The sequence below is a fragment of the Amborella trichopoda genome, chromosome 8, assembly GCF_054954075.1.
Source record: "Amborella trichopoda isolate Santa Cruz 75 chromosome 8, AtrichopodaSantaCruz75HAP2 v2.0, whole genome shotgun sequence".
Classification (NCBI taxonomy): Eukaryota; Viridiplantae; Streptophyta; class Magnoliopsida; order Amborellales; family Amborellaceae; genus Amborella; species Amborella trichopoda.
This window is the reverse complement of record NC_142343.1, coordinates 26,388,906-26,401,606: the sequence shown is the minus strand read 5'-3', so window position 1 is coordinate 26,401,606 and position 12,701 is coordinate 26,388,906.

Below are 12,701 nucleotides of genomic sequence, written 5' to 3'. Positions count from 1 at the left end.
CAACGATATGGTTAGGGGAAAGGGGTGAAAGGGGCGCACGGTGATAGGGAAGGTGTTCACGCGACGTTAGGGGAAGAAGGATTTGGGGCACGACGGTCTCACGGGACCATGGGACATGAGAGAGAGGGATTCATCACAAGGGTGCACTAATAGGGATGATATGAGGTGCACAGGAAAAGAGAATAAGGGAAGATGAAGGTGAGGGACTGCCAGAGAAAAGAGGTGGTGGTGGACCCGAGGGTCCACATGAAAGAAATGGTCATGCAGGGAATAAGAGAGAAAGAAAAGGCAAAGTTGGTGGTCATGAGGGACCACAGAGAGGGAAGGAGAGAATAAAGTAAGAAGAAAGAGTGACACAGACGGTGAGAGGATTTTGTCGTCTGTGAAAGAGAAAAGAGAAAGAGAAGAAGAGAGAGAAAGAGAGAAACACTGAGCCCAACAGTACCGACCAAAAAATTTCGGTCTCCTTCTTCTCTCTCCCAAGACTTGACCCAACAATAAGCAAGATAAAAATTTCATTAAGCAAATGAAGGGCCTGTGTACAATGGTAGTACGTAGTATATATAGTGTTGTGCCCAAACATGGGTGGATGATCAAAATTAAACCTAATTGCTGGAAATTAAGATTTAATTGAATTAAAAGAAATTAAAAAATAGGATGCAAAATGATAGATTTGCTTCTTCCTAACAATTCGTAGAATTTCAAAGCAGTCCCTGTGCAGCCCTATAACTTGCGTGATCTTTCGTGGATGATCTTGGGTCGTTCTGATACCCGTTTGATCGAAAGATGGTTGTTAGCTTATAGGGCTAAGCGTGGCGATCAATTTGATACCAACTTCGAGCCATAGATCGTGCTTGTAGGGCACGATCATATGACTTGAAATTTGAATGAATCTTGAAACTTTGGATCGATTGTGTGCTCGTTTCTTGATGTTTTATGTGATTTCTTCACTGGATCACACTGAGCATGTTGTCACGATCGCGGGGCACCAAACGCACCTTCTTGATTATGTGCCCGGACAAAGGTTTTGTAAGTTTGGAACTTTGGCAGGAATCTAGAATTCTAGCGATAGAATTTGCAGTCACTTTGTCGGCTTCGTGTGCGAAATCCGACAGTTAATCATGTACGGGGTTCGGGTCAGAGATAGCTCGAGCCCTTACACATACGATGGAATTGATCTCATATCGATCGGGCTCACGAACGGCGTGATTTGGCCACTCGAACGAGGCACAACACTGCTGATTTTCCTGCACTTTCTTCACGGATCAACAACTTCTCTCTAGCTTTTCTTCGAGCTCGGGTGTCGTCACAGGACGTGCCACATATCGAAACGTTAGTCTTGATGAGACGAATATGCTAACAAAATTTGGACTTTATCTGACCCTAGACGAGTGAGATATGAGCAATGAAAATCACTGGTCATGACTGTCCTTTCAATAGTGTAGAGTTGCAAGGTGGCCGCACGGGAATAGCTTGCGGCTCCTCCTATTTCACTCTTTTACCTATAACATCTTCTTGGAGTGTCCATTCGGGCTGAAATTTAACCCCCGACGATTTTCAACCGTGTCAGATCCAATGGTGGCGGTCCCACAACAATTTGATACACTGAAAATGTAGTTCTAGTTATAGGGGCCATTTCAGGGTGTTAGAGGTCGTTTCTGCTAAAATTGTTTCTCAGTCTGCACTGCCTTAGACATGCTGGAATGTGACGAAACTTGGCAAAGGACTTTCCAGAGATCTTATGAAGATCTTGACCGATTCTAGGGCTATTATGAGACTGCCAAAATTTCCACTGTTTGCTAGGCTTTATTGAGCGGGGGCCCCATGTTGAAGAAAAATACCTTCCAACAGTGACATGGGTGAGAGTGTGTCAAATGGCTTCATAGTCCTTCGAGTGAGAAGGCTTGACGGTTGAACTGTCAGCTTGAAATGTGTGAGAAGTGGTGCCGAGATAGACGACACTCGTGTGGATCAGATGTGGGGTGACCTTATGGTTACCCACTAAAGCAATGGCTTTAGAAGGTCCAATTGCGAAAGAAGAGGAGTAGGCCGTAGAACCGCTCTTAAGCTTGAGACTAGTGGAGGGTCCACCAGTGACTGTGTGAGCATGACGTACGGCGGTTTTAGAACTACTCCTGCAATTGACAACAACGGACTTACCATTGATGTCAGTAAAGAGGGAGCAAGGGGTTTGGAGTCCCTTTCTTAATTTACTTGGGCTTGAGCCCAATTCCAAAGAGTTAAGTAACTTCCCAAGAGATAAGCGAAAGAAATGGGTTGAAGAACCTTGCTTCTCATGGATGAGTTCACAGATGTGGGGATAATGAAATCCCCAACCCGAATGTAGGGGTAAGTGAACTCCATAACCATTTTTAAGTGCGAGTAAAGTGAGACATTGGTTTGTAAGTAGACGAAACCAACTATAGTATGGCGCATCCCAATAGAGTCGCCAATTGGTCGGACATGGATTTACCGTCGCTCGAGCTCTGCTCGAGGACCCGGGCTCGATGAACCCCCTCTCAAACAACCACTTGACTCGCATACGCGTGTGTGCCCCTCGTGCTGTGTCCAAATAGGTGTCAAACAGTGAGATGATTTTAAAGCAGTAAGAGATGGACTCGAATACCTACCTCATCAATTGAGTTTGTAGGATGCGTCCAGGCCTTATCCCTCTTAGATCAATACGAAAGCCCTCCGGCTGTCCAGCAACACAGTTTGAATTCAGCTCCCTCAGTCGTTGATATCACACTTGGACTCTCACAAAAAATAGCTCTTAGAATTCACCTTTGGCAACCTCCTCCAAATAGATATGCTTGCGTGAAGATTCTATTTTAAGGGTTAGAGTTATAGGGAAGAAGAACAGATAGAGGAGAAAGAGAATGAATTAGAGTGAATTGGGGGGAGGGTTTAGTTCAAAGATTGGAGGGAAGAAGAAAAAGATAAGATAAAAGAATAATGACTCAGGAATTGGGCAGCCTTCCGATGTAACCTCCCTCTAAGAGGTATTACTGGAGGTACGGGAAATATTAGGTTCAAAGCCTTAATATTCAAAGGGTTCAAAGGAAGTGGAGTCGTGGACTTAGTCCACGACTATGTCACTAACCTGAAGAGCCTCTTTTTAAGTGACCAAGAGAGAGAGAAAGAAAGATAAAGAAAAGAAAGAGACGGAAAAGAGAGAGATCCCTCACGACTTAAACATTATTTGAGCGTGGTGGTTAAGGGCAATCCGAGAGTTAAACTCTCTAAGGAAATTGCCTCAGGATGACCCGAGCTCGAGCATTCTAAGTGCAAGGGAAGATAGTGAAGAGGAAGAGAGAGAGAGAGAGAATGAGATAAGAAAAAGGAGAGAGAGAGAGAGGATAAGAGAAGAAAGAGAGAGAGTGATGGCTTTCACGGACCCGTTGCATGTCTGTGTGGTGTAAGAGAAGGAAGAGAGAAAGAATAGATGAGAGAGGGGAAAGAAGAAGAAAGAGGGGAGAAGAGAGGGGTACGGGCCCACCGCGAGCCCGTTTAGGGTAAAGGAAGAGAGGGGGGAAGAGAAAAGAGAAGGGGGAAGAGAAAAGAGAAGAGTGAGGGAGGGAGGTGAGAACATAGACCTACGAGGGCCTGTGCGAGTGAGGGAGAGAGAAAATGAGAGAGAAAGGGGAGAGTGAGAAAGGAGAGAGCGTCACGAACCCGCAGCAGGTTTGTGCACACGAGCGAGAGAGAGAGAGAGAGAGAGAGAGAGAGAGGGAGAGAAAAGAGAGACGAGCCTGCAGTTGGGTGTGGATCCGTGACCAAGGGAGAGAGAGAGGCCCACCGTGGGCTCATGACAGAGAGAGAGAGGAGCCCGCCCTTTGGGTGCAGGTCCATGATGAGGAGGGAGGGAGGGAAGGAGAGAGAGGGATAGAGAGAGAGAAGGAGAGGTGCACAGACCCGTTGCGGGTCCATGCAACAGAGAGAGTGAGAGAAAGGGTGAAGGGAGAGAAAGAAAGAAAGGGAGAAGAGAGATAAAGAAAGATAGAGGGAAAGAAAGAGAGGGAGAGGAAGAGAGAAAGAAATAAAGAGAAGAGATAAAAGAAGAGAGAAAGAGAGAGGAGAGAAAGTAGTTCTAAATGAGCCCGGCCTAGGTGCGCCTTTGATAGTCTTCTTTGGGCACTTCTTACAGTGCTATCTTGACCTTTTAGGACTAAGGCTGGGGTTTAGGTCTAAGGTGAATAGACCTAAATGGGTTATGATATTGTATGAGAGAGGGTGTATGATAGGCTAGAGTAGTTTAGGGTGTATGGTAGTCCAGGGTATATGGTAGTCTAGGGTATATGGTAGTCTAGGATAAGGGGTATCAAACGGGTACCATCGATATAGCATGATCTGTGACATTTCAATCCTTCTTTTTTATCACAAATTGAAGAGGACTCCTTCACGATCGTTTCATGATAAAATTTGTCTGATTTGGTCTTTGTTTGAGCGCATTTCAAATTAGGGAGGTCGCCGGATAATGGGATTTCGGCAAATGGAAAACTTGCCTTCTTTAACCTCAAAATTACAAGTCTTTCAGCTTCCGATCATGCACAAAATTCATATCAAATCGAAGCCCTTGAAAGCATGGTCACAACATACCCATATTTGCGACAATCCGATATCAGGATCTCGAGATATAGCCTATTGAATAATGAGGTGTTTCACTTTAAAAATATGAAAATCAAGTGTTTTGAGCCCATCTTCTCTCTAAATATTCTCTCAATTCGGGTCACATCATGGGACATGGCATATTTTAAAAAGAGCTTATTAGCGAGATCTAGCCCGTGTCCAAATTTGAGAGTAATTGGACTTCAAACAAGCGAGATATGAGAATTTGAAAGTCATCCGAAAATGAGAAAACACGGTTTCTATAAATGGAAATTGGTTTACGGTAAGTTAGGCTCATAATGGTCTCGGAGGGTCAGATTGAGCCGAAAATTGGTACCTGGGTGTTTTTCGACGTTCCAGATCTAATAGAAGTTGTCTAGTCTAAAACTCATTTGAAACCCCAATAATCAGGTCGTAGCTTTAGATTCCCTTTTTAGCAAGATAGGAACTGAATTTGAAAATCGAATTTCGTCCTGATTGGCTTAAAATTCATTAGAACGCAACAAAACTTTATGAGTGTCATTATGGTGCCCAAATCTACCATCTCATGCAATTTGAGTTTGATATGATGCTTCTTTTGAGATTACCCAATATAGACTTATTCCTTTTGTGCTCCCATGATCCATCGACGTTTTTGGTACCCGGGGGGAACCAGGTTGCTACTGGCTCCTTCCTTATGCGTCCTGGGGATACAAGTATGTCAAAAATGACATATAACAATCATCCCCTAAATCATGTGAGATCTCCTTCAAGATTGGCCTAAATCCCGAGCTTACCCGTTGCGACCGTGTATTGATCATGGGGTGGTCATCGGTCCGAATGGCTTCCTTTGCTCTCTCAAGGATGTACTAAGTAAGGATTCTGTGTGCATGTTTAAGAATTGTCTTAACATGCAGCTTTTGGGCTCCTTGTACTTCTTAGATTCATCCATGGAGATATGGGGAGGCCTATGATCCTCTTGTGCCAAACTACGGAAACATTTAAATGCTTGAGGATGAGTGTCATATGAAGTGAGTGGGTTGGCATCGCGACGATGTCTCGCCACCGATCAAGGAGCATCCATGCGGCCAGCCAGGTTAGTATCATGAGGATGCCTAACCGTCAACATATCAACGACATATGACAACATGAGCATATTAGTATCGCGAGGATTCCTAACCGCCAGTCAGTGAGCATTATTGGGGCCAGGAAAATTAGCATCATGAAGATGCCTAATTGTAGGAATGTGAGCAGTGTACGACAGCCTGGACGAATCAACATCACAAGGATAATTATTGGGGCCGAGCAAGTTAGTATCACGAAGATGCCTAACTGACGGCATGTGATCAGCATACGATGGCCTGGACGAAATAACATCACTAGGATTCCTAACCACCAGTTGGTAAGCATTATTGGGGCCAAGCAAGTTAGCATCTCAAAGATGCCTTACTACCAGCACGTGAGCAGCATATGGCGGCCTGGAAGGATAAGCATTGCGAGGATTCCTAACCGCTAGTCGGTGAGCAATATTGGGGCCATGAAAGTTAGCATCATGAAGATGACTGACCGCCGACATGTGAGCAGCATACGACAGCCTGGACGAATTAGTATCGCGAGGATTTCCAATCTTCAGATGGTGAGCATTATTGGGATGGAGCAAGTTAGCATCGCGAAGATGCCTAACTGCTGGCATGTGAGCAGCATACGGTGACTTGGACGAATTAGCATTGCGAGGATTCCTAACCGCTAGTCAGTGAGCATTATTGGGGCAAGGCAAGTTAGCATCGCGAAGATGACTAACTGCTGATATGTGAGCAGCATATGGGGGTCTAGACGAATTAGCATCGCGAGGATTCCTAACCGCATCAGGTGAGCATTATTGGGGCCAGGCAAGTTAGCATCGCGAAGATGCTTGACTGAAGACAGACGAGCAACATACAACGGCCTGAACGAATTAGCATTGCAAGGATTCTTATATGCCATCTTGTGAGCATTATTGGGGCCAAGCAAGTTAGCATCGCGAAGATGCCTAACTGCCGGCATGCGAGCAGGATACGGCAGCCTGGACAAATTAGCATCGTGAGGATTCCTAACCACCAGCCGATGAGCATTATTGGGGCAAGGTAAGTTAGCATCGTGGAACCCGTATGATTAAAGGCAAGAATCGGGAACCTGAAGGTGATGAAATGGAGGGTTTAAAGGTGAAGTTCATAGCCTAAACCTTGCAGGAGTGGCACATATATCTTTCTTACATGCAGAGATGGCTTGCCTCACGAGAGGCGTTGGTTGTATCTATCTTAAGACATTGCAAGCCAAGGCACCGTTATTGGTTGTCGTTCGTCGACCCTTATTGAGGTAAGTTAGGATTACCCTCAACGGCTTGCTGCCTGGGACAAGGTCCACCTAAGGCCAGGATTTCTGCATTGTCTTAGCCTTTGAAGTTCGTGGCTTGGACACTTGTCATGCATCACTATTTTCGTAACACACGGCCTAGCCATGGCTTCAATGAAGGCAACAGTGGATACAAACATGGGTTAAGCAAAGTCCAGGTATCATTAAGAATACATTTGAGCTAATACCATCAAGAATCATGCTCATTTTTTACCACTCATTAAGGACAGTCATCCAGCATGTGATACCGACTTCGCGGTATGTCTTCAATGAAGTGTTTGTTTAGAACGTTCTTAGTCATATATGGGGACTAAGCAACATATCTTCAAGGTAAAAAGCTTATTAATAACTTATCCAGTAGTCATTTGCACCCCAATATTTATTGGGTGTTCATTGGAATGTATCTAGTCTTGTGTAAGACTAAAAGTACACCCAACACCGAGTTCGAAGCCTATGCGGCATTTAGGAACCTTATTAAGAAAATAACCCATAGTGTCAAGGCATCAACCTAGTTTGACAATCAATAACCTTTTCGGGGTAATGTCTTAATTTATCTTTGTGATTTCTCTTTTTATTGACACCATGGTTGGGAAATCCTTTCGAAAAGTGGCTAACCTAATCTGCCATCTTATTGATCCTTCTGACTTTCAGGAGCCCTTTGGAGGCTGACCCGAGTTGTTGATTTCTTGAGCTCTTTTTGGTTTTAGTTGCAGGGTGCCTTTGAGGGGTGTTACCTCTCAGGTTACTGAGCTTCTTGCATACTAAGTTGGTTGAAGTTGCCTATCAAGGTGAGTGCTGCATCAACGTGATTAGTGATCTAGGTGCCCTTTCAGGCTTTCACCTGAACTGAGTGTAAGTGGTGCCGCAGAGCATCTTTCACCAACTCCCTTTATATTAGGCTCTTTTACTCACGACTTCATGGTCACGTTCGCCTGAAACTCAGTTTTACTTATGATGATCCTTGTCTTATTGGACTTGCAACATGCTCGATTTCTATTTTTGGAAGCTTTTAATTGTAGCTTCGTGGCCATACCTGTCTTTATTTCTATTTTTACTTGTGGCGCCCTTTCGGTTTTTCTCCATGACCGGTTTCTTTTCTTTTTGAGATCTTTTACCTATAGCTTCATGGTTATGTCTGCCTCGAGTTTTTTCTCTTTCATTTTTTCGATAATATGATGGTAAAATGTATGATGAATGATGGGAAGGTCCCCTTATTGGTGATAAGGATGGAGGAGTGGGTCCAATGTTGGCTGCAAGACTCACTTGGGGAGATGAAAATCTTGGATGAGACTCGACTGGGGATGAGGTGATTGGTGAGAGAGCTCATTCATGGTTATGAATGATGATTGGTGAGAGACAAGGGTGTCGATTCTACTGACAGATGTGAAGTGCTCGAGTGGGAATAGCCATTCATATGTTTGATGACTCTACCGGGGAGTGATGTGGTTGAAGGTGAATGCAAGGTGAGGGTGCAAGTGTCAAATCGACTGAGGGTAAGACTGTCTCACTGGGCTCTTGAGTACGACAGGTGACGTGACTCTTCTGAGGAGATGGAAACTTAGGTGAGTAGTGGGGTAGTTTGAAGAGAGAGTCGTGTGAGGTGCGACTCAATCGGGGAGAGTGAGGACTGATGAGTGATGGTTTGTGATGGTGTCGACACCCTTGTGTGCAATGGCTGGTGAGAGGTGGTGAATGAATGGTGGTTGATGGGGGAGATGAGAGATGAGAGATGAGAGAGTCGTAAGGATGGCGATGAGATGTGAGGAAGATGAGGAAAGAGAGATGAGAGAGATGAGAAGTGGGGGATTTATGAGATGAGAGGGGGAGTTGAGATGAGCTATGAGGTGAGAGGAGGGAGTGAGAGAGACGAGAGAAGAGAGAGGGAGAAACTGGCCGCTAGCCCATAAGAGGTGAGAGGAGGGATGAGGGAGACGAGATGAGAGGGAGAGAGATGGACCAACGGCTAGGCCATTGGTCCAAGAGAGGAGGGGGGAGACGAGAAGGGGGAGAGAGACGAGAGAGAGAGAAGAAGAGATGGGCCAGTGGCCTAGAGAAACGAGAGACGGGGAGAGAGAGTGACGAGAGGAGAAAGAGGGAGAGACCTGCCAGTGGCTAGGCTGCTAGTCCATGAGAGGGGGAGAGAGATGAGAGAAGGGGAGAGACAGGCTAGCGGCCCATGAGAGGGAGAGATCCGAGAGAAGGGGAGAGAGAGACGAGAGAGAGAGAAGTGGAGGGCGTCCTCTCCCCCTTATTTTTAGTGGCAGCCCAGCTCGAGAGAGCCCTTTCGACCTGGGCAAGGGTGTTTTTTACTAGGCCGGGCCCAAGTTCCACAATGGGCCTGGTTTCACTCAATTTTAACACCGTTTGGGCCTTTGAATGGCCGTTTTGACTGTTTTACCCCTGAATAATTTTTTGCTTCATGTCTTGCGCAAGGGTAGGGCAGTAATTTTTCCTCTTCCTTTTTACCTTAAGGCCCTTGATCTTTCTTCAAAAGATACTTTCTTTAGAGTGGACCACATGTGAATTAAGCCTTTGTGAGTAGTTATGGGGGAAAGTTACTATTTTCACCCCATGCTCATGTATGAAAGAGGGGTAAGACCCTCATTTTTACCACTTTTCATCATTTTCTTATTTTGTAGAGAGAGAAACTGAAGAGGGAACCCCTTAGAGAGAGAAAGGAGAGAACTTTTGAGGGATTAGTAGTGTTTGATGCATCCGGATCCAATGATGAGCACTTCTCAGGCTTCTGAGTGCGGTGAGCCTGTCCCCTTTCTTTTCCTGCCCTTTTTAGCTCATTTTTACAAGTCTCTCCACATTTCTCCTTATTTTGACATTTGTTTTCATACTTTTGCATACTTATTTACTAGAAAGGGGGCTCTTCTAAGGCACATTCCCGTTGGGTTTGACCCACTAGTATAGCAACCCTTGAATCCTCTGGGATGACTTGGACTAGCCAAGCACGTTTTATGCTGTCAAATCTCCATTTTTAGGGGAGATTCTATCAAAATTTTGCTAGCTTTGCTTACGCTTGCTTCTTTCGTGAAGTCCAAAATATGACAGGAACTTATTTTTCTATTTTTCCTTACATCATCATCTTCCAAAGCCTGAGGAGGTTGGGACCAGTACTTTTACTAGAGTCAACCTTGCATGAGACCAATCCCTTCAGGTTATTGCCGCTGTTAGTGAATTATAATGGCCTTTGAGCGTCACTTTTGGGAGTGACAATCCCCACTTCCATCTTTATGAGATTGAGGATAGAGAATCAGTGGTGCAAGATGACAATGTACTCATGTTTCATTTCCTTCATCGTGGTTAAGGTTCACATTTAAACCTCCCTACTCTCAGGAAGAGGTTGATGAAGACAAAGGGTTTGGCGTGGTGTCTACACGAGCTTCGATTCTAAGGCGAGCACCAGTACTTAAGAGGGTATAGCTCCTGGACCTTTGATGTGCTCCGTCATCATGAAGAGCGTCTTGGATCGTCTTCCTTACTCTCGACATGTCAATGCTCGGTTGGGCACTATGATCGTTGTTCAAACACGATGAGGGCCCTTGTAGAGACATGGAGTTATGTAAGTAACTCTTGGCTCTTCGATCCAATTGCTTAAAGCACCATCCCGACATTCTTGAGGCAAAGGCACAATGTAAGAAAATATTAGGTTGCAACTCCCCATCATTTTTATACATCAAGCATACATTCGGCATTATTTTTCCCTCTTTACATGGTTATCAACAGTTAAGATTTTTTCTTGCGTAGCCAACCAAATAAGATCTTATGCCTTATGAGGAATAGGTCGCTTCCAAATTTCAAAGAGAATTGGGTGTTACCATCTCAACACTCTATATGCATATTTAATTGAAAATTGACCATTATTCTCCAATTCCCCGATGATGTCATTGTTTTAAGAACTTGAAATATACACTTCCTCCATATTGTGAATCAAGGAGACAAACTGATTCACAATAACATCACGTACTAACATCACGTACTATGTTATAAAGAAGATTAACATTCCACACCATTTTCCTCTCTATTATTGAAATCATATCAATCACTTTGGATTGTGGACTTGAAAATCTTTCGAAAAGCTCGGGGAAAGAAATTTTAAGAGGTCTATTGCCAAGCCACTTTATATGCTAAAAGGATATGTTGTCCCCCTGTCAACGTCCCATCTAACATTCCTCTTCACTATTTGTTTGGAAGAAAAAATTGCTCTCCACATATAAGACGAGTTTCAAGACCCTCTACCCCTACCGATCTAAAATTATTCTACCCATCCCATACTCAGTTGCCAGAATTTTGCACCATAGTTGATTTTTAAAGAAAAGGATTCGCCACCACCACTTGGAGTGAAGGGCACTATAAACCAAAAATAGCTTCCTAATCCGAAAGCCACCCTCAGGTTTTGGGATACACACCCTATCCCATCTCAACAAATGAAATTTTCTCTTCTCAAAGGATCCCCAAAACAAATTACTCATCATTACCACAACTCTTTGGGTGATTAAATGAGGCATTTGTAATATGAACATTTGATAAATAGATAAGTTAGCCAAGCATGACTTAATAAGTGTAATCCTTCATCCCAGTGACAAATACTTAGGCTTCTACAAATCCAATTTGTATTGCACTCTTTCAACAACCTTATCCCATGCTGAAATAGGAATCCTTGAGATAGAAATAGGCAATTTAAGATAAGTAAAAAGAAAGAATACAACCCTACACCCCACATACTTGGCCAACATCCCCATCAGACTATCATCACATCCCATGCCAAACAAGTAGGTCTTAGCAAAAATCACCTTTAGGCGTATGGCTACCTCACAAAATATGAAGAATCAATAGATATTAGATATCTGTATATGATCCATGTTGCAAAACATAATAATGTCATCTGCATGTTGCAAATGGGAAACGATCGGGCCATCTGAAGACACTGTAAAACCTTGGAAGTAGCCACTTTCTTCTACTTATCCCAATATGAGACTGAAACACTCAACATAGAGAGTAAACAGAAAGGGTGATAGGGGGTCACCTTGCCTTAAATCTCTGGACGCTAAAAAACCTTTAGGCTCCCATTAATAACTGGCTTTTCACCGTTTACGCTCGTCCAATCCCTTGAAAAAAACTAGAGATCCACTATATATATGATACTTGCTAGATATTGATTCGTCCATCGCCCAATTCCCAATCAAGATCAAACATCCTTTATGCAGATCAATAAATTTTGAGGCACTGAGCTCAACCAACTATTTCTAGTGTAAAAGTGGCAATTTTTTTTCTCAAAACATTGCCCCAATATATTCACGAAAGAATGGATCTGGATCCTTAGATATACCACAAAATCAAATTTTTTTTTTTTTTTTTAAATTGTTCAGATAATAAAGCTATCTAAAAAACTTGGAAAAGAAAAAATTCCTCTAAGGGATAGATCTAAGCATTGTAACAAAATGGGTGACCTATGTTAATTGAGCTAAAAAAATACTTTCTAGGTTAGGTTTTCAAATTTTTCATTTTTATGATGGATCATTAAAATAAAAAGAGTGTATATTTTAAATTTTGGATCAAACAAATGGCCCTAACATTATTTTAAAAAATGATTACATTATATTACTGTACAACCATTGTATGAAATCACTATACCATTGGATCATATTACTGTACAACAGTTGTAAGAAATCACTGTACCATCCATTTCTAACATCGGTCTTTTGAAATTATTT